Source organism: Calidris pugnax, unplaced genomic scaffold, assembly GCF_001431845.1.
Source record: "Calidris pugnax isolate Ruff unplaced genomic scaffold, ASM143184v1 scaffold42, whole genome shotgun sequence".
Classification (NCBI taxonomy): Eukaryota; Metazoa; Chordata; class Aves; order Charadriiformes; family Scolopacidae; genus Calidris; species Calidris pugnax.
The window spans coordinates 13,087,601-13,106,213 of record NW_015090920.1 but is presented as its reverse complement, the minus strand read 5'-3'; the positions used below and the strand labels follow the sequence as shown (position 1 = coordinate 13,106,213).

Sequence of the window (18,613 nt, the reverse complement as noted above, 5' to 3'; positions counted from 1 at the left end):
TGTTCTTTTTTTTTTTTTTTTTTTTTGATACTTCTTTTTTTACAACTGACTGTGTGTAAGATGTGATTCAGGCTCATAGGGAAACGTGCAGAGTATATAACCTTTGGCAGAAGACATATTTTCATTGAAGGCAGCAACATGAATGGGACTAATAGAAAAAAAATAATTATTTTTTTAAAAAGTCACTAACTTCTGTGTCTCATCTTTTTGCACCTGTCAGTGCCATGTAGATGGTTTCTGCATCACATCTGTTCTATAGAAATTGAACATGATTTTTAATTGTCTGGGGGCTTGCTGAGAAATTGGTTTGTTAGGGTCAAATAAAAGAAGATCTCAGTAGTCAATTATTTCTTTGTCTAAAAGAGGTCATTAAATTTGATGATAGAAGCTGTCAATGTATAAAAATATACAACTGAATGGAAGGTGAGAACAAATGCTGACAAGTGTAGTATACAGCCAGTGCTGTTGACAAGACACAGAATTGAATTGAGCAAATGGCTCATAAAGCTTATTTAGCAGGAGAACAGTAAAATCCTTCCTTTAAGGTGATTTAGCTTTTTAGTAAGCATTTATATGGAGACAGGGGTCTACCCTGGGAGATGGGGGTGCTTGCTTTTACTAGGCACTGCAGACAGCACTGCAATATAACTTTAGTTTACTATGGTACTAAAACTATTAAACTCTTATAGTCTTTTTTTCACTTGAAGTGAGGCTTGTCTCTTAACGAAAAGCGGGTGGCCATTCTTTTCCTATGCTGGCCATTGTTTTTGATGGGCAGTCATTTTTGTGCCTTTTTTAAGAAACATGAGTCCATTTTGTGCTAAATGGCTGCAAGGGAAAATAATATAGAGTTGATTATAGGGGTTGATCAGTAACTCACAACAAGAATAGCTCTACTTAACGTTAAAAAAAAAAGTTAAAACAATTACTCCATCCTCTGTCTTACTGGTTAGCATTCAGCTTTCCTGGGGGACAAGACAAGAGCTGTGGTGGGTGCAGAGAGAGGCCAGGTTAGGACCCCTCCCACAAGAAAGGGGATCTGACTGGTGCCCCAAGTAGCAGATAGCTATGGTGGGTGCTGCAGGGCTTCCTCCCAGGAGGCAATTCCCTCTGTGGATAAGTGTGGGTGTTGGATATGTGGAATTCCCAGATCCCTTGCAGTCAAGTCTCCAGTAAGGTAGGTGATCATGTTGGACTGAGATGGAGGGCTGTCTCAGCTAAAGACCACCAGACTATCCCTCAGAGGCAGCCGGTCCTCTGTCTGATGTCCTGGTCTGTTTATGTCCACCACTGGTGTGTCACTGCTGTTCATGGTAAAAAACTGCTCCTGGCAGCTGTGGCCCTACCCATCCACTCATGTAATCTCATGTAAGCTTTAGATCAATTCTTTATTAATTTTATTCAACTGTTTCTTCAGATAATTTGGATGAAGTAAGATTTATCTTCCCATAACTATCCTTGTGTTGATTAAGAAGAGGCATGTATACTCTACCATTAGCAACATTTGTTACAGAAGCTCTCACATGCTTATTTTGTTGGAGAAAAAAAAAAAAGGAAAAAGAACAAATATAGGCTGCCATCACAGGCAAGCACCAGTCCTAAATTGAGGTCAGGTGCTGTGGTTCTGCATGATAGAAATCCTAGTGCTGTGCAGAGCCTAACCCAAAGCAGGACCCTGCTGGTGCTTCTAGTTTCAGATGTGATGCTGCCCAGTGGTATAACCTAGCTGGCACTGCTAACTGTGTCTGTGAGTCTCTCCTCAGCAGAGTAGTCACCTCATTCCCAAGCAAGTCTCAGCTATATGCTGACCATTTTAATTTAGTCCAGGAATATGAAGAACTTGCAAACTAGAGCACACATCTGTCCCATATGGACACCAATAATAAAGTTTAAGCTGACTTAGAGACTATTTCTGGATCTGCTTTTTCACTTTTTGCTCTATGACAAATTCCAGTTTACTGATATTAGCAGATTGTTCTTATTATCCACAAATCCCACAAAATTGAGTATGTTTTCCACTATATCTATAGGACTCCAAGGCAGAAAAAAACCTGCCAAAAAACAGTCTCACGTATCCTGTGTTAGCGAGGTCAGAAAGCACTCTTTTACCACACCTATCATTAGTCAGTTTGACCTCTCTACCCTTTCATACTTGACTTTAAACCCATACCTAAGCTTAACTCCAGCATGATGGTTCTGTTCAGATCAGACCTTCATTATTTCAAGCCCCTGTGATCCTTCTGAAGACACTTACTAATCTGGGACTTTGAGTCATTTCATGTCTTTTGTAGCTGTATAGTTGAGCATTATACAAAATGCTTAACATTTTATTAAACCAGTGGCTGTGTTTAATAAGTAACAAAACAACAAAATAAGAGCAGCAAACTGGAAGGTATGTTTGGAAAACATGGGAGGCTTGCACAGAATGTAAGCTCTGCTTCTTAAGTGGATGAGACAGACAATTATTTACAATGTTTTGAGAGCACCTGGCACTAGGTCTATTGGCCATCAGGACAACTTAAGTGAAAGTGGTGTTTATCACAGTGCCATGTTAAGTGGATTTTAGTGCAAAAACATAAACAAAACAGTCTCTGCAAAAGTTTCAGGACTTTCAGACTGGTGAGTGCTCTGATGTTGCAGACAGCTCAGGTCATTTATTGTGTCTAATGCGTGCCAAACAGTCAGCACAAATGACAGTATGCGCTTTTATGTTTGTTGGTTTATTTCTTTTATTTCTGTTTGTTTCCTGGTAAAGAAGGTGGATTTCATACCTAGTGTGTTACCTCCCCTCTCACTTAAAAACAATCTCTAGCCTGCCTGCACCTTTCGAATACACTCCTCTGCTCTCCTCCTGATAAGGAAACCTCCTCGTTGCTGCTCTACATTTTCTTATCTGACAATGACGAGACAATTCTGGTTTCCTGTAGGTGTGGTAAACCATTTAAATTTTTACTAACCATTGTGATACGTGCTGCCTGCTTTTCAGAAGTGGCATTTAGATGATCTAAAATGGACAGATTGCATGCTACAAATTCCAGGATGTAATCATCTTTCAATCTTGCTTGCATGTCGGCTGTTTTGTGTGACCTTAGAATGGGCCTCCCCTTACTTCTAGCCAAATATCACTTCTTCATTTCAAATGAAGAATGTCAAGTCATTTCTGAGTTCAGCATGTTACCAGATTTACCAGATCCAGCAATTTCAATAAATCCAAGGTGGAAATCCAGGACTTTGTTTTCAGGTCAATGATTATGGTGGACAAGTTTGTAAGACACTCCCTTAACCTCTCCTTTGATCTACTAAAACTTCTAGATATGAAATGTGTCTCTACATTGTCTTGAATTTCTCTGTTGCAGAAGTAAGCACTCTGGGAGGAAGCTCGTGCAACCACTTCCTTGTCAGTGGTCTCTTGTGATGGTTGCAGTTGTTCTCTTCAAATTTGAGATGGCAATATGAGTGTGGGTACCTAGGAGACGATCACGGTAAGAAATCAGTTCTGCTGCACTTGTTCCTCTCCTCTGAGATACCTGATACACCTTATTCAAGTGGTATAAAATTCTGCTGGCCCTGGAAAGAATCTATATTCAGGCAAAAAATGTTAGAAATATTTTTTTCTAGTGGTGAAAACCACTAGATATAAACAAATTTGGAATGTGTTAAAAAAGCGAAATTTTACTATCTTGCCCTCTGTCATTAAAATGTGAACCTTATTATAGTTTTCTTTCTTAGTAGTTAAAGATTTTACATTGAAGTCTAAGAACACATTCAGAAGGTTGGTATTAAATACCTTTTCTCAAAATTTGGCTGCTATGCATATCATTACTATCAAAAAGGAAAAGTCAGCATTTTCACCTTTTAATTTTCACCTTTTAATGGCATAGAATGAGGCAAAAAAGTAGTTCTGATTCTCAGCAATTTCTATTTTTTAATAGAAAATTTATTTGCTACTTCACTTTTACATTTTGTGATAAAACTTTTGCTTCTATCTGGTTTTGAAGTATAAACACGATATTTAACCCCTTTAATTATGCTATGAGAATTTTATTGTCTAAAATACTGTCTTTTCCTGTTAACTAGCCGTTTCAGTGCATTTATGCCTGATAGAGCATCAATTTGATCAGTGATGCATTCAGACTATCAATGACAGAATCCTCTAGAGTTTAAAAATAGGAAATCTGATGGATTCGGTGTCTCATATGCAGCTAATTGGTAATGCGCAGTAACTTATCAGATAACAATTATCCCCAGTAGTTTTGCACAGTATTTCTGGGAATCATCCTTTGACACTTTATTTAGAGCATCTGTCAGCATATATGTTATTAATCTCATTGGACATCACTCAGCAGCCACCATTCTCCTGTCTGCAGCAGAAGGTAAAGAAACCTGCTAGATTATCTGTAGCACAGCTTCTTGAAAGATACCTGCTTTCTCGTCACCTGCTTTCTTGTTGGATTTTATTTTTTTTGTCTTGTTGTCTTTGATGAAAGTTGAAAACACATGTAACATTGCTGGCTGCTTACCTTCGGTATTATTCTTGAAATCTTTGGTGGTTATGACGAAGTTGTTCCAGTGATTAAGGAAGTTAAATAATTCACTAGACAGGGAACGTACACAAAGAATATCTTAGGATGGAAAGGACCTCCAGAGAATGAGTGCAATCTCCCTGTTCAAACCAGGTCCAGCTAGACCAGGCTGCTCAGGGCTGGGTCAGTCAAGTTTTGAGCATCTTCAAGGATGGAGATTCCTCAACCCCTCTGGGCAATCTGTTCCAGTGTTTGGTCACCTATGTGATTAAAAATGTTTTCCTTATATCTGGTCTGAATTTCTGGCGTTTGGTCACCTATGTGATTAAAAATGTTTTCCTTATATCTGGTCTGAATTTCTGGTGTTCCAACTGGTGTTTATGATTTTTCAGTCCAGCTTTGTGTTAACCTCTGAGAAGAGTTTATCTTGGTTTTCTTTGTAGTCTCTGATCAAGTAGTTGCACACGTCAGTGAGGACTCCCCCTAATCTTCTTTCCATATTACAAACAAAGCCATCTCTTTCAGCCTGGCAAATGCTTCAGCCCTCTGAGCCTCTGGCTGGTCTCTGCTAGACTCCCTTTAATATGTCAATGTCCTTCTTGTACTGAGAGGGCCCAAAATTTGATACAGCAGTCCAGGTAAGGCCTCACAAGGACCAAATAGATGGGATGAGAGCAGTCACTTTCCTTGATCTGCTGCTGCACTCCAATACAGCCCCAGGTGCTGTTGGCTATCCTTGCCATGAGCACACACTGCTGGCTCATATTGCTGTTGTTAGGACCTCCAAATCCTTTTCTGTGGAGCTACTTCTTGTCAGGTCAACCCCCTGCCTGTACTCTTTAGAAAGTTATTTCATTTCAGATGCAGGACTCTGCTTTTGATGTTTTTGAACTTCATGAAGTTCCTGTTAGTCTATTTCTCCAGCCTATCAAAGGCCTTCATAGTAGTAGCCCAACTTTCCAACATGTCAACCACTCACCCTAGTGTGTATGGTCTATATAGTCTACAAACTTGCTAAGAGTGAACTCTGCCCTATCAGCCACATCATTAATGAAGATATTAAACTGTATTGGCCCCAGTATCAATCCTCGAAAGACTCCTTGCCAGGAGTCATAAGTTTGAAGCATGACTCATTCCACCAGCTGAGATAATTAAGTTTTTAACAGTTTTGATAGCAGAGAAAAGCTGGCATAGGGAGGTGAAAGAGGAGGATCATGTTGGGAGCATCAGACCTTGCAAGAACTCTGCTGTGTGTTGTTGGGCCAGGAAGAGAGTGTGGAGAGGGTAAGGATGAAGAACCTTTGCAAATTTGGGGAGCTATCGGGCATTCATGGAGTCCAGTGTGGCTACTGAGGGGAAGGGATGGGTAAAAGAATCTGCTTTCAAGTGCTGAGGAAGATCAGAATTAGGATGGGCATCAGAGAATAAAATAATCTCCAAGCAGTCATTTAAAGCTTTCCTTGCTTATTTCCACACCAGAGAGAAACAAAATCTCGAGATTTCCCAAGTGACCCGAAATTCCACCAAAATAAAGTCTTATTGAAGAGGTTGAGAAAATATCATGTAGGATGTTTCATTCTGATTTTGATTACTTTTCCATTTCCTGCTTTATAATAAATTAAGTGAAAATTATTTTGAACAGGAAAATTAAGGAGGAAACCCTTCTTTTTTCCCTGCATTTGGGGGTGAATACTAAGTATCAAACTGAAATATAACAGAAAAGGATTTATTTCTGCAATATGTGTTTCTATTATCTGTTGATGAATATCTGAGCAATTATACTTTAGACACTTTTCTTGAAAGAAAGTGGGATACTTTTACTAGTGTGATGAATAGTAAATACTCAGTCTTGAAAGGGATGTTCTCTGTTATGGCTAAATTCTTCACCGGCCACAAAGGCTGTTTACCACTTTCTATTTCTTTATTTAAACCAGCTTCTTAATAATGAGTTTGTGAGACTTTTTCATGTTAGAAGCCAATGCTTCCCAGAGTTCTTCTAAATTATAATATTTTTTTTGGCCTTAAATCACTGAAGATCAGAAAAGTGTCTGTGCCTAAAGTGGAATGCCATTTAGACACAATGACTTGAGTGACATATTGAATTCTTGAATTGCAACTAAGAAGGCTACTCAGAGTGGTTATATAAAGTGTTGTGTGCTTATATTTTTAAGCAATAAAACTTCAGATATTTAAGTGATTTTGGGAGGTTTTATCAGGGTCTTGCTTCAGCAAAGTCCTTAGTCTTATTTTTAACGGTAGATAGTGGAACTCATTGCTTGTAATGTATCTACTAATGCAGTTTACCATTTCCTAGAAACATTTTCAAAAACAGCTCCCAAGTCACCTTTAAGCTAAGGCAATTCCAAAACCTAGCAGTTTGTTGCAAATAGACCGTATTATTGCAGCAGATGGGTGCAATCACAGTTGACTCCATGGATCATCTGAACCTCTTTGTAACATTTCTGGTAGACTATTGCCAAACAATAAGCCCATGAAAAATGTATGTTGCATTAAAAAAAAACTTACAAAGCATATAACTACGAGGAAGGTTACAAAACCAAATCCACCTTAAGGGGAAATGAGAAACAAAACCAAAAATCCAAGCCTGGGTCATAATGTTGCTTTTCTGTATCGCAGACTCATTATGAAGGTAGCTTTTACTTAACCTCTTAGTTCTCACATCACTCATGTTAATGGCCAAGTTTCTGATACCAGTGACATTTATCAACTGATCATCTGTGACTCCATGAGTCACTGTCTCCAGGCTTGACATAAACCACTCAGACTCTGTGCTAGGGTCACCTGGACTTTGTCACTATTTAACAATTGAAAAGGAGCAGTATTTTCTTAAAGCACAGGCCAGACCCTCTAGTGATGTAAATGAGCACAGGAGAAGCAAAGTCAATAGAACACCGATGTTTGCCACTGCTCCAAGGCAGTTGAGCAAATGGAGAAGCTCTGTTTTCCTTCTCTGCTTTCTTTCCTTTGCTTGTATATTCCTTTGCTCTCTTCAGTTAAATCAAACATACCTTGATACATGCAGTAGTTGAAAAGAAGCTGTTGCTTTATTACATCCGAATACTAGGATGGACTGACTATAGAATAGATCAAAAATTTTGGCATGTTCATCTTTTGCTCGCCTTCTAATGTAAATCTAGAAGTAATGATAAGATTATTTGTTTTTCTGCTTTTAAACAGAATGCCTTCTGAATGCAGAGAATGATTATCTTGGTGCTTTTTTACAAAGTATAGAAGGGTAACATAGGAGTAGCACATAGGAAGGAAGTGTTTTATTTACCCTGCTTTTTAATATAGTGTTGCATTTTGGCCATGCAAATGTTACGAGTCTGTGTGGAAGATTTTATTTCTGAAGAGGCAAAACATTCAAATTAGGCCCATGGCTAACTCTTTTCCATTCCCACATCTGTGAAGAAAATTTTGTGGGAAGGGGGAAATGAAAAGGCACAATCTCATTAAATACAATTCAGATCTCAGTTTTTGTGCAGTTTAAAGTCTGTATCAAATCTGGGACCTGAAAACTGCCATCACCCTCTTCACATAGGCTTCAATCTCCTGCACCACTTGCATACAGCTAGTAAAGCTGTAGGTAGAAGAGGTGAGGACCCAACTGCAAGATGGTGGCCAAGTTTTATCAGTGAACCAGGGCCATTGACAAAACTGTGTTGATGAAACTCAGTGCTGTTCTTGGCAGCTACATACAGAGTTTTCCAGGTCAGCTGGTGCTCCTATACCCAGAAAATAAAAATTGCATGCTTAGTGAACGTCTTGAGAATTGCAATTCTTGTATTCCTGACCTGAAAAGTAAAAGATATTGATGAAATTCAGAGATTTATAGTAGGGGAACTTTCATCCAAGTGTCTGATATATTTCTTTAGTACATTGTCCTTGTTTCAGCTGGGATAGAGTTAATTTTCATTCTAGTGATTGCTGTGTTTTCAGATTTTGTATGAAAGGAATGTCAATAATACACATTGTTTTAACTGTTGCCAGGTGATGTTTATACTATTCAAGGACTTTTTTCAGGTTCCCATAGAAGCTGAGAAGGAGCACAGACAGAACAACGGAATGGTCAATGGAATATTCTGCGCCATAGATGTCATGTTTGGTATGTAAATGGGGGCTAGTCGGGGCACGGGATCTGCAGTCACTGCTTGGGACAAGCTGGGCAACAAATTCACCGGGTGTTGTCTTGTGTTGCATTACTTTATCTTGTATATTCTTTTACCATTATTATTATTGTTGTTGTTATTTTCCTTTTCCTGTTATTGTTCTATTAATACTGTCTTTATCTCAACTGACAAGGTTTTTTTCCTTTCCTTTCTCCCTCTTCTCCTCAACCTTCTTGGGGAAGAAGAGGGAGAACTGCATGAGTGACTGCATGGTGCTAGCTGCCAGCTGTAGTTAAATCACAGCATACAGGAAGTCTTTAAAGCATGAGACTAGGTCAGGAGAATCAGACCACTGACTCAAAGCAGAGAGTTTCTCACTGTAAAAACACTGACTGAAACTTCTACTGGGAATTTAGTACTGCTGCTAGTGTGCAGTTGCTGGTTAGTCAAAGGACATGCTTAACCGTGTGTCTCTGCTACTCTGCTTCAGTCCTGCCCTGAAATGATGTGCCACAAGATCTATTTCTAGATTAGTGGCAGAAGTCACCAAACAATCCTTTCAAATTATTCTGTGAAGTTTTCATTATTCAATGAAGACTTAACTCTCCTCTAAAGACAACAAGGCCAATGTAATGCTGAATGCTGTAACTAGCTCCATATGTTTTAAGGCATTAGAGTAGAGTGAAATGACCAGAAGTATACTAATAAATAAAGACCATATCCTGGTATTGATCTGCATGTGGAACTCACCTCTGAAATCAATAGGGAGCACTGAAAAAAATCAATGGCAGGATATGACCATTAGATAAGCTAGTTTCAAATCATTCTGTCTCTCTACTACAAGAAGAAGGGTTACGTTGTGTTATCTAAGCTCTCAAACATCCACAAGTTTGGGAGATAGGAAAAAGCCACATGGAAGAGAACTGATATAGAAATATCTACACAACAAAATAGTTGTGTTTTGCAAGACCTCGACTAGTTATTGCTTTTTAATATCATCACTCTGGATGAAACATTTAAATGGTTTCTTGTAATTGAGACTGAAAGTCTCAGGGAATACCTTGGGGAAGCATGAGTGATGTAGTAAAAGGAACCAGCGTTCACGTGCACTTCCTGCTAGCATTATTGATAACCTTGCCCTGCATTATAGCATGGGGAAAACTCTACAGAAATTAGGCCTTCAGGCAATTGCCCTGCATGAGAAGTCAGCCACGTGTTGAAGAGAAAATGAAGCTAGGAAGCTCAAGGGAGACAGCATACCTTCTTTTCTGAGATACTGTTATGACAGATGAGCATGGCATAGTGTGGTTATTTTTCCTCTACTGGATATCAAAAAGGCTTGGTTTTGCAAAACATAGGTTATGTTTCTTGGCTGCATTTGCTTGTGTCAAATCAGTGCTGTGTGGGATCTTCTGAAGCACAAGACTGCAAACAGGGGCCCTACTGAAGCATGTTACTGCTCCCTTCAGGCTCACAAACTTGATTTCTTTCCTTTAGAAACCAAACTGAAGGTGTGGACATATGGATGCTTGGATACCTGTCTAATATGGCATCAAGATGCAGCTGAAACTTACACCCAGATCTAAATGTGTCAGTCCTGGGTAACTAACTTTGATGCTCCCTTGGTCTGAATCAACAAATAGCTTTAAGATGGCGGCATGGATGCTCTTTTCACTAGTTGCTTTCTACTGATGTGAATATTCCAAAATTTTTTACTTGCTGGCAGAGAAATCCTCAAACAAATGTTTCTGGGAGTGAGAAAAACTATTTTTGATATTCCAAAGTTTTTATGTGGGCTTATTCTGATGAACATTGTCTAGTTCAAATTCTAGTTTGGTACAACGCATGATTAATGTCAGCTAAAAAGAACAGCTACAAAATGGAGAAAATTGTATATTTGAACCTGAAAAAAAATTGAATCAAAGCCATTTATCCAAAGAATTTCTATCTTCAGAATAACTCTCTTTACTTGCCCTTGCTTGTCTTGTCTATTTTTTATTATTTTTTTAAATTGCATGCGTATTTAATGCACGTGAAATGTTTCACATTGCCAGACATGGAATAAGCCTGCGCTCAGAGCCTTGTGGACTTCTTGTTCCTAATATTGGGAGATGTAATCTAGCCAAAATCCCCTCTAGATGGCTCTGATGCTTTCATTACATTGCCATTTGCTTAGATCCTTGTCTGACTCTTTTTGCTATCTGTAGCTTTGTTCTCATTTAGAATTGTAAGTTTGAAGGTTCCTGTTTCTTTTTATCCAAGGAGAAGATCTATCTCAGTAATGCAAGCTTTTGCATGCTGCCCCATTAGTGTCTCATCTTAATCCATGCCTTGAGGGTCCAAATCTAGGGAGGATAGAACAATTCAGTCTCCATACAGATCTTGGATGCTTCTCAGACTCTGCCAACAAGTGTGCCAATTAAAATTGTGTTTTCATGACATTTCAAGCCAGCCCATTACAGAGAATGTAGGTGAAAAAAATAAATTTATAATTTACATTTCAGAAAAAGAATGATTTTCCCTCCAAAATTTTCTGACTTGTATCGTGTCATTGTTCACGATTTAGTCAGAACCTGGAATGCTACCTTCAGATTATGGAAGCTGGCAAAATTCATAACCGGGCAAAAGGGAAAATATTCACATAACTCTCGGCAAGAAACCAAATCAAACTATTCTTTTTAATTGCAGGTGAGTAATAGCACTCTTACATTTCATACAAATAACGTCAGCACTCTCCTTCTGTGTGATTGATGGGATGTTTTAAGTGGAGTGCTTTAATTCAGCACAGCTGGACGTCTCTTGTTGGATTCTCCTCCTAGTCTAAGAAATTTTTGTTTTGAGTTGGTTTGGCAACATCTTACCGTGTTAAGGCTGAAAAATATCCCTCAAGAGAGTAGATGTTGAATTGTGAACTCTTTGCTCGGTCAATATCTCTGCTAATGAAAACTGGGGATTACTGTTTGGTTGTTTGGTTTTTTGAACCAATTCACTTAGTCTTCAAGGTCTTGTTTGAGCTTTTGGATTGAATTGGAATGGTCTATCATGAGTAATATGTCTGTAACCTCAGTGCTTCCTCGTAGTACTTTCAAAAGGAGTTTTTCCTTTCCCAGGATCTCTGCCACTTTGTTGCTTCCCATTGCTAGGATTAAGCAGCTGGCTGCAGATTTAGGAGACCTTAGTAGAATTCCACACACTCCTTTAACCCACGTGCATGGCAAAGTGGCAGAGGAGGGCTCCTGTGGGGGTCATAGGAAAGCGTGCAGAGGCTTGAGAACCTAGCTGACCTCCAGTGCCTATTCAAAGAAGGAGATTGTGCAGCTCTACTGTTCAATCCTTCATACCATGTATGAGCATATGCACTTACCACTGTGTAGGGCACAGTGCTTTGCCAAGCCAACAAAGGGTATCTAGGGAAAGAAATATGCTGGGCATTTTGAGAAAGGAGGAAGACTTCAAATAATTTTTGTTAAGCTTCCAAAAGGGAGGACTTTAACTGTTCAGCAAGTCGAGCAAAAGCAGGATTCTTTGAGGATCTTTCCACACTACCAACTATGGAGTTCATTTAAACTAGGCATATATCCACTTAGTGTATTAAGTTCCCTAGCATCAGGCTCACATGGATTTATTTACAGTCTCTGACTAGAATCAACATGAGCTTTCAGAGCCCTGGAGTACATAATAACAGGAAAATCGTGGCTCTAGTTAAACACATCCCCAGGGAAAGCCTGGTAAATGTCCAGGGTAGTGATTAGGAAAGGTTGACTTATGATGTGACAAGGAAAGTAGTACAAGTTAGATAACACTAATAAATGACATTGGTGCCGAAAAATGATAGATTATTCTGAAGTGTTCTGTTAAAAAAGAAATAAATAAACCAAGCAGTTTTTAGAGGAATATCCTGAATCTATCTGTAACTATCTGCAGTTGCTTACTATTCTAGCATATCAATTTTGATGTATATGTGTGGAAAATGTATTACAGAAAGAATTATTTAATATATAAGGAATCATCTAGTGTGCTGCATGGAGAACAGGACATTATACAAACTTCCAATTTGTGCAGCTGTCATGAGTGAGCACCCACAATGCCATTTATATTGGAGGAAAGTACCAGTAATAGAAAGCATTTACAGAATGACTGAAAACAAATTTGCAAGGGAGAGACAATTTTTAGTTTGCTCTGTTTGGTTTTATGCTCCATACATTGTAATCCTTAGATTATGGAGTTCGTAAATTGAATTGTGGGGACTTTTTGCTATGAATAAACAAACCCCTAAACTTCCAACATTAAAAAAGCCCTCTTTTTCAAGGATTAGCTGTTTGATTATTGTTGATTTTCTTATGTTAGAATTTACACCATAATATTTTTTTCTTCTACTTTAGTTATATGAATTATTATTGCTTTGTTTCTGGCAAATACCTATTTTTAGACTGTATCCCTTGTAATGTTGCAAGCTCTAGTCTTGTCCAGACTTTCAGATATATTGTCCCTCTTATACAGTGATCTGAAATACAGATTTCAGCGGAAGAGTTCATAATGAAAAAAAATTAGGCAACACTTTAAAATTTGGGATCTAAGTAGTTCTGTCTTGCTCAGTAGTTGGAAAATTGCTCAATATTCGGGACTTCCTGTTTCTCTGATGGACTCAGCATGTCTCTTCAGGGCCAAGGCCTGTGGTGCACAGCTATCTGATCTGTCTCTGAGGAATCCTGGTTTGTCTGTGCGGTGCTGTCTGGAACTGCAGAGCTGGTCTCACAACTCGAGCAGAGCCCTGTGCCGACACACTCCTACGGCACCCAGTCTGGCAATTAGTTCAGCTGCTGTTTATCTGGGTGTCACTGCATTACACTCCACTATACTGTGTAGACATACTCAAGTTGTGTCTTTTAGGGGAGTTGAAGGAGACATGTCTTAGCACAAGGCAAAACAGAGACTCCTTACTCTGGTGCATTGAGATCCTGTGGGTATCTGTAAAAAGCTCCGTTTCCTCAGGTCTGTTCTTGACGTCTGAAACAGATGTTTTATTAGACTTTCACTGACTCTATGGAAAAAAATTTCTCCAGTCCAGCAGGAAGATGAGGCCTCCTGACAACAATTTTTTTTGTTTCAAATAATATAATATGTATTCTATGGCACATAAAGGAAAAGCTACTCAAGATACTAACCAGGGAGATGCTTTCCCCACCTCTTCCACAATGGATAAACAATATTTGCCTGGATGATGCTATTCTAAATCATACATCTATTATGCAATAATGCCAAAATGTTAAAACTTGAGTGTTTATATCCAGAGTAATCTAATGTTCAGCAAGGTCTAACATGCATGTTTTACACCACAGTCTATAAGATGTCTCACTGAAATGCAAGCAGCTGACCACATGGTATGTCCCTGACTCCTTTCCAGATTCAGGCGCTCCATCTAATTTTGTCAGTCAGTGAGATTTAAAAACCTCAACAGCTCTGAGCATCAGGTCAATTCTTCAAGGCTTGTGCAGGCATAACAGGATTTGTATCAGAAATAAGAAGGTGCCTACGGATGTAGTTACCAGTCGAGAAGGTCTCTGTGTCACATTAACATGGGTATGTACCTACGGTTGCTTTCTTTTTGGCACAGTTTCTTATTGCTACTCCTACTGTTCTTCTGAGACAATGTTAAGGCTTTCAGCGTGTGTGCCATGTCAGTGGTGTTCTCAGTATTGTTGTGTCAAGCGCAAATTGGCCCCTAAGTCACCAACCTTGTTAGGGCCACAGACTTGTCACAGGGGCACTGCCAGAGAGGCAATGGATGCAGCTACCACGGGACACTCTGGGGTGGCTCGTGTCTGAAGTGGCTCTTTGCACAAAGCCCGGATCCCACCCGACATACCGGGGGCACGGCCAGGTGGTACCTGACTGGGCTGTGAGAAACTAGGGCTTTCCCTGTGGAATTTTTTCCAGGACAGCTCTCAAGGTATCCCCTTGTGCCCAAAAGTGCTACTATTTCTCTCTTTCTTGAGCTGTGTTGTCTGGTTAGGGAAGCAGTTCAGAATAATTGGGCTTCTTGTCTGGGCTTTGGGAGGCTGACGGTCTAAAATACAAGAAGCAAAAGAAAAACACCTTAAAAAGATGTGCTTTTCAGCCCCCTAAAAATGAACATACTTGCTCTTGAGATCAAACAAAACCTATTTTCTGTTTTTATCAGCTTTGTTTGCAGGACAAGTGAACAGGCTTCATTTGCATAAAGGTGGTAAGTTTAAAAGAAAAAAAAGAATTCTGTATAAATTTCTCAGGAAAAAGGTACCTTTTCACTTTTGCTATATGATGAGAGAAGCACTAAGCACCAGAGCAAAACAGAGAAAAAGGACGTATCAAATCTGAGGACAGTTACTGTAACCCCCTCACTTTTCTTTTAATTCATTTAATTAAGAATATATTTGTAGTTTATAATACGATTATTTTTTTTCTCAACTGGCTGCAGTCAAAGCTATGACTTGCTATGTAGTTTGGCCAGTTAAAAATACTAAAATTACTTTCTTCCCTCCTGCTCTTCCAATCTTTCTTCTTTGCAGATGGCAGAGGACAATATGCTGGGTCTGCAATAACACTGACTCAAAATTCCTTGCTAATTGTAAGATAACTTCCTAAAGATTGCAAGCAAAAGGAAGTCAGAGAACAAAGCAATGTCAAGTATGCACATGTCACAACACAATGTGCTGATTCCAAGCCTTTGGAAACATGCTGAAAGACATGTCTGGAAAAAAAAAAAACAGGGAAGTGCTTCCACACAGTCTCTCAGCATGAAAACAACAGCTGAATGTGCCTGTTCCCACCAGGAAAAAATACCCTGAAATAACAAAAGGTGCTGGAAAGCTAGAAATGAAATCATCAGATGGCGAGTACACTCTTTTGTCTGTTCCTAAAATTTACATAGACTGTACTTCCACTGCATTGTAAATCAAGGGATTAATCTGGAGTCATGTTTGACTGCGAGGTGCCAAGAAGACCAAGAAAAATGGAATGTATAAACAGGTCTCTCTTACAATGGAGGACTAGTAGAACAAAACAGAAGTAAAGCAAACAAAGGGCCACACTTTCAGATAATGTATCTGCAGGAATGCAAACTCTGTGCATTCCTGATCACTCCTGTAGGTACTGAATGCACAAAAGACACACTCTTGAGGAGATTGGCATACACAGTGTTTCTTTGTGAAAGTGTCTGCATACATTCCCTTCATAACCACAGGTAAATCTTTGCATCATTGGTGTACTCTAAAGATGTAAGTGTTTTCAATTAGGCCTGTCACTTGTTGGCTTGCTGAGTCCAATTTTCTGTCATCTTAAGAGCTAAGGGTTGAGTAAATTCCAGGGGAAAATTATGGGATCCTAATGAAAGATGACATGTACAACACAAATGAAACACTGCATGCATCTGACTTAAGATGTTACAAAACATCACCTCCAAAACCAGAGAGATATCATACATAAATGCAAATGAAGCAACACTCAGTAATGAATAATGATGTGACTAGGCATTTTTCTTTCAAAACTGACAGAAGGAAACAAAATTATCCCTAGTTTCTGCAGGCAGAAACAAGTACCTGGATGAAAAGCAAGTTGCCTAACATTGCATATCAGCTCAGGAATAAATTCTCCATCTTCAGATTCTCAAGTGACTTTGTAAAACTGTTCCTTTTTGTGAACTGCCGAGTCCCAAAGAGCACTCATGACAAGTGCACCTGAAAGGCTTGTTTTGTATTCGGTGCTTCTAGTTGTGCTCCCAGAGATACATGCCATAAAATGACCTCAGGGTTTGTTAATGTTTCCTACAGCAGACATAATATGCATGAAAATGAACGCCCAACCTTACTTTAAGTGAAAGTAATTTAGGTATATTTTACTAAAATTTTGCAGACGTATGTTAAAATCTAGCATAAATGTTTCTGCCAAATAGAGAAAAAGTGTTGCTGTGATTATAAAGGCTGAACATGAAATAAGCTGAAAAACTGCTTATTTCCCCTGGCTGAGAACTGTAGTATCTCTCTTAAACCTATTTGTTTGTTAGATATTCCTTGTCAGTGCACTATTTGGGATTCGAGCCTTTCTTGCAGATTCTAATTTGGACTCCAACTGTATGAAGCACCATGTAAATTTGGTGTTCAGCTGTCTTCCATATATTTTCATGCAATTAATGGATTTCTCCTTCCCTCTTGGACTGAGGGAAGATAATAATTGAGAATATCTGACTCTCACTGTAGGAAGTGATGTTCAGGGAAAATGGGGCTTCTTTTGAACTAATGCTATTTTTTTTATTTGTGCAAACAAAAACCTGACCAAACTGAGCCTTTGCACCAGCAGTGAACTTGAGAGTGTGCCACCAGATGCCAAGTATAGACGGTAAGCAAATTTACACTAAAAAGAAACCCTTTGCCATAGTAAATCCCTATTGTTAGATGCTCTTTGAGGCTGAGACTGTGCCTGCCTGTAACACAGCCAAGTGAGGGAGTGAGATATTCTGTTACAGCTGTGCATGGCCACATAAAATTTGGGAGCTGGCAGGAGCAGGCGGGTAGTAAGGCACATGAAACTGTTAGGTAGGGAAGGGAAAGAGAGATCTGGAATGCACCTTTAAAAGAGCTTTTGGTTTGCACTTTTGTTGGGCCTGCCAGAGGTTTTGAAATAATGCAAAGGAAGAGCCTGTTGTCCTGGGTACAATATTCTGCCAGATTGCTTTTCCAGGAGCGAAGGAATAGTGTCTTTCATCATAATTCCTTCTCTCGGCCCCCTGCATAAATGAATTAAAGCTAACTTTAGTTAAAAAAGGAAAAAAAAAAAAAAAGGAAATGCAAAGGTTAAACCTGAGCACTATTATACTGTCCAAAGGCACTGAAGAGATTGTAACAGGTGGTCCCACCACCTGTGCTTGTCTGCTTCCATTCCAAATAATCTCCTTATCGAATGCAGGGAGGAGCAGACACCCGGGAGGGTCCCACAGGAAGAGCAGTGGCTGAAAAACAGAGTGGCTAACCAGAGAGATAGGAACCCGTGGTGCAGGGAATGCATAACTTGGAGGAGGAGAAACTGGAGACAGATCCTTGTCTCATTTACAGCTTGTCTATTTACAGCAATTCTGCTGGCGTCAGGGGCAGCCCTTCACATTTACGTCATGTTGGTAATGGATGGGAGGTAAGAGGTCCTGCAATTCAAACGTATAAGCTGCCACGTTCTAATGGCTTGCAGAGAATAAGGCCAATCAAACAATGCTTTTATAATAGCACCTATTTTCTTTATCCTTCCTCAATGGCTACAGGAAATGCTTTAATTTAATAGAGTAAGCGGATGCATTGCGTGAATTCCAAATGGCACACTAACATGGTAATGATCCCTGTTCTGTATTGCAGGCAGGGCTGTGGTTTGTTTCTCAGTGGGCTGCACCTACAATAGCTTTTTATGACTGTCAGACTTTGACTAAAAGAAAAGAAAGCACTGGCTGAAAAAGAAATAACAATAAAGACCATTCCTGTCATGTATCTGAATATTCCCTTTCACTCATTCTTTCCTGTGCATGAAATTTCTTAGGTAAATATAGCTAGAAGGGGAAAGGTACCTCAAAGGAGCTCGCTGTTGTCAGCGTGGATCTTCACATTCAAGTGAGATCTTTTGAAGTGAAAGCGTTCTCAAAGTTGAGGACTTCTGTGTCAAGCTGCCTGCTGGGCATGATGCACACCCTGCAGCTGATGGCTTTACCTTCTCACAAGTTGTTCTTTAGCAGAGCAAAGTTGTTGCTCTTCATGTGGCAGGCAGCGTTTCCTTTGCATCAGGTCTGCTTGCTGTGGTGCAGCATTGCACTGACATGGCCAAATGGCTTCTCAGGTAGGAGCCAGCTTGGTACCTCTTCACCACCTTCCACTTTGCACCCAGAAATGGTCCCTGAGTTCCTTGTAAATTTTACATCTAGGCCCAAAGGCTTCCAGAGCTTCCTAT

The 18,613-nt window shown here is 39.5% G+C and overlaps 1 long non-coding RNA gene across 12 annotated transcripts in view; it reads left to right on the top strand.

The window, feature by feature from the left end:
* LOC106892605 overlaps window positions 1-18,613 on the top strand; it is a 227,871-nt gene that overhangs the window by 180,100 nt on the left and 29,158 nt on the right. For 11 of the 12 annotated variants that reach the window (XR_001412901.1, XR_001412907.1, XR_001412904.1 and 8 more), the window contains exons 5-9: window positions 3,357-3,482; window positions 8,568-8,649; window positions 10,151-10,254; window positions 11,220-11,341; window positions 14,058-17,026. This is a non-coding gene — a long non-coding RNA (uncharacterized LOC106892605). The remainder of the gene's footprint in view (window positions 1-3,356; window positions 3,483-8,567; window positions 8,650-10,150; window positions 10,255-11,219; window positions 11,342-14,057; window positions 17,027-18,613) is intronic. The other variant, XR_001412900.1, reaches the window with a different exon arrangement.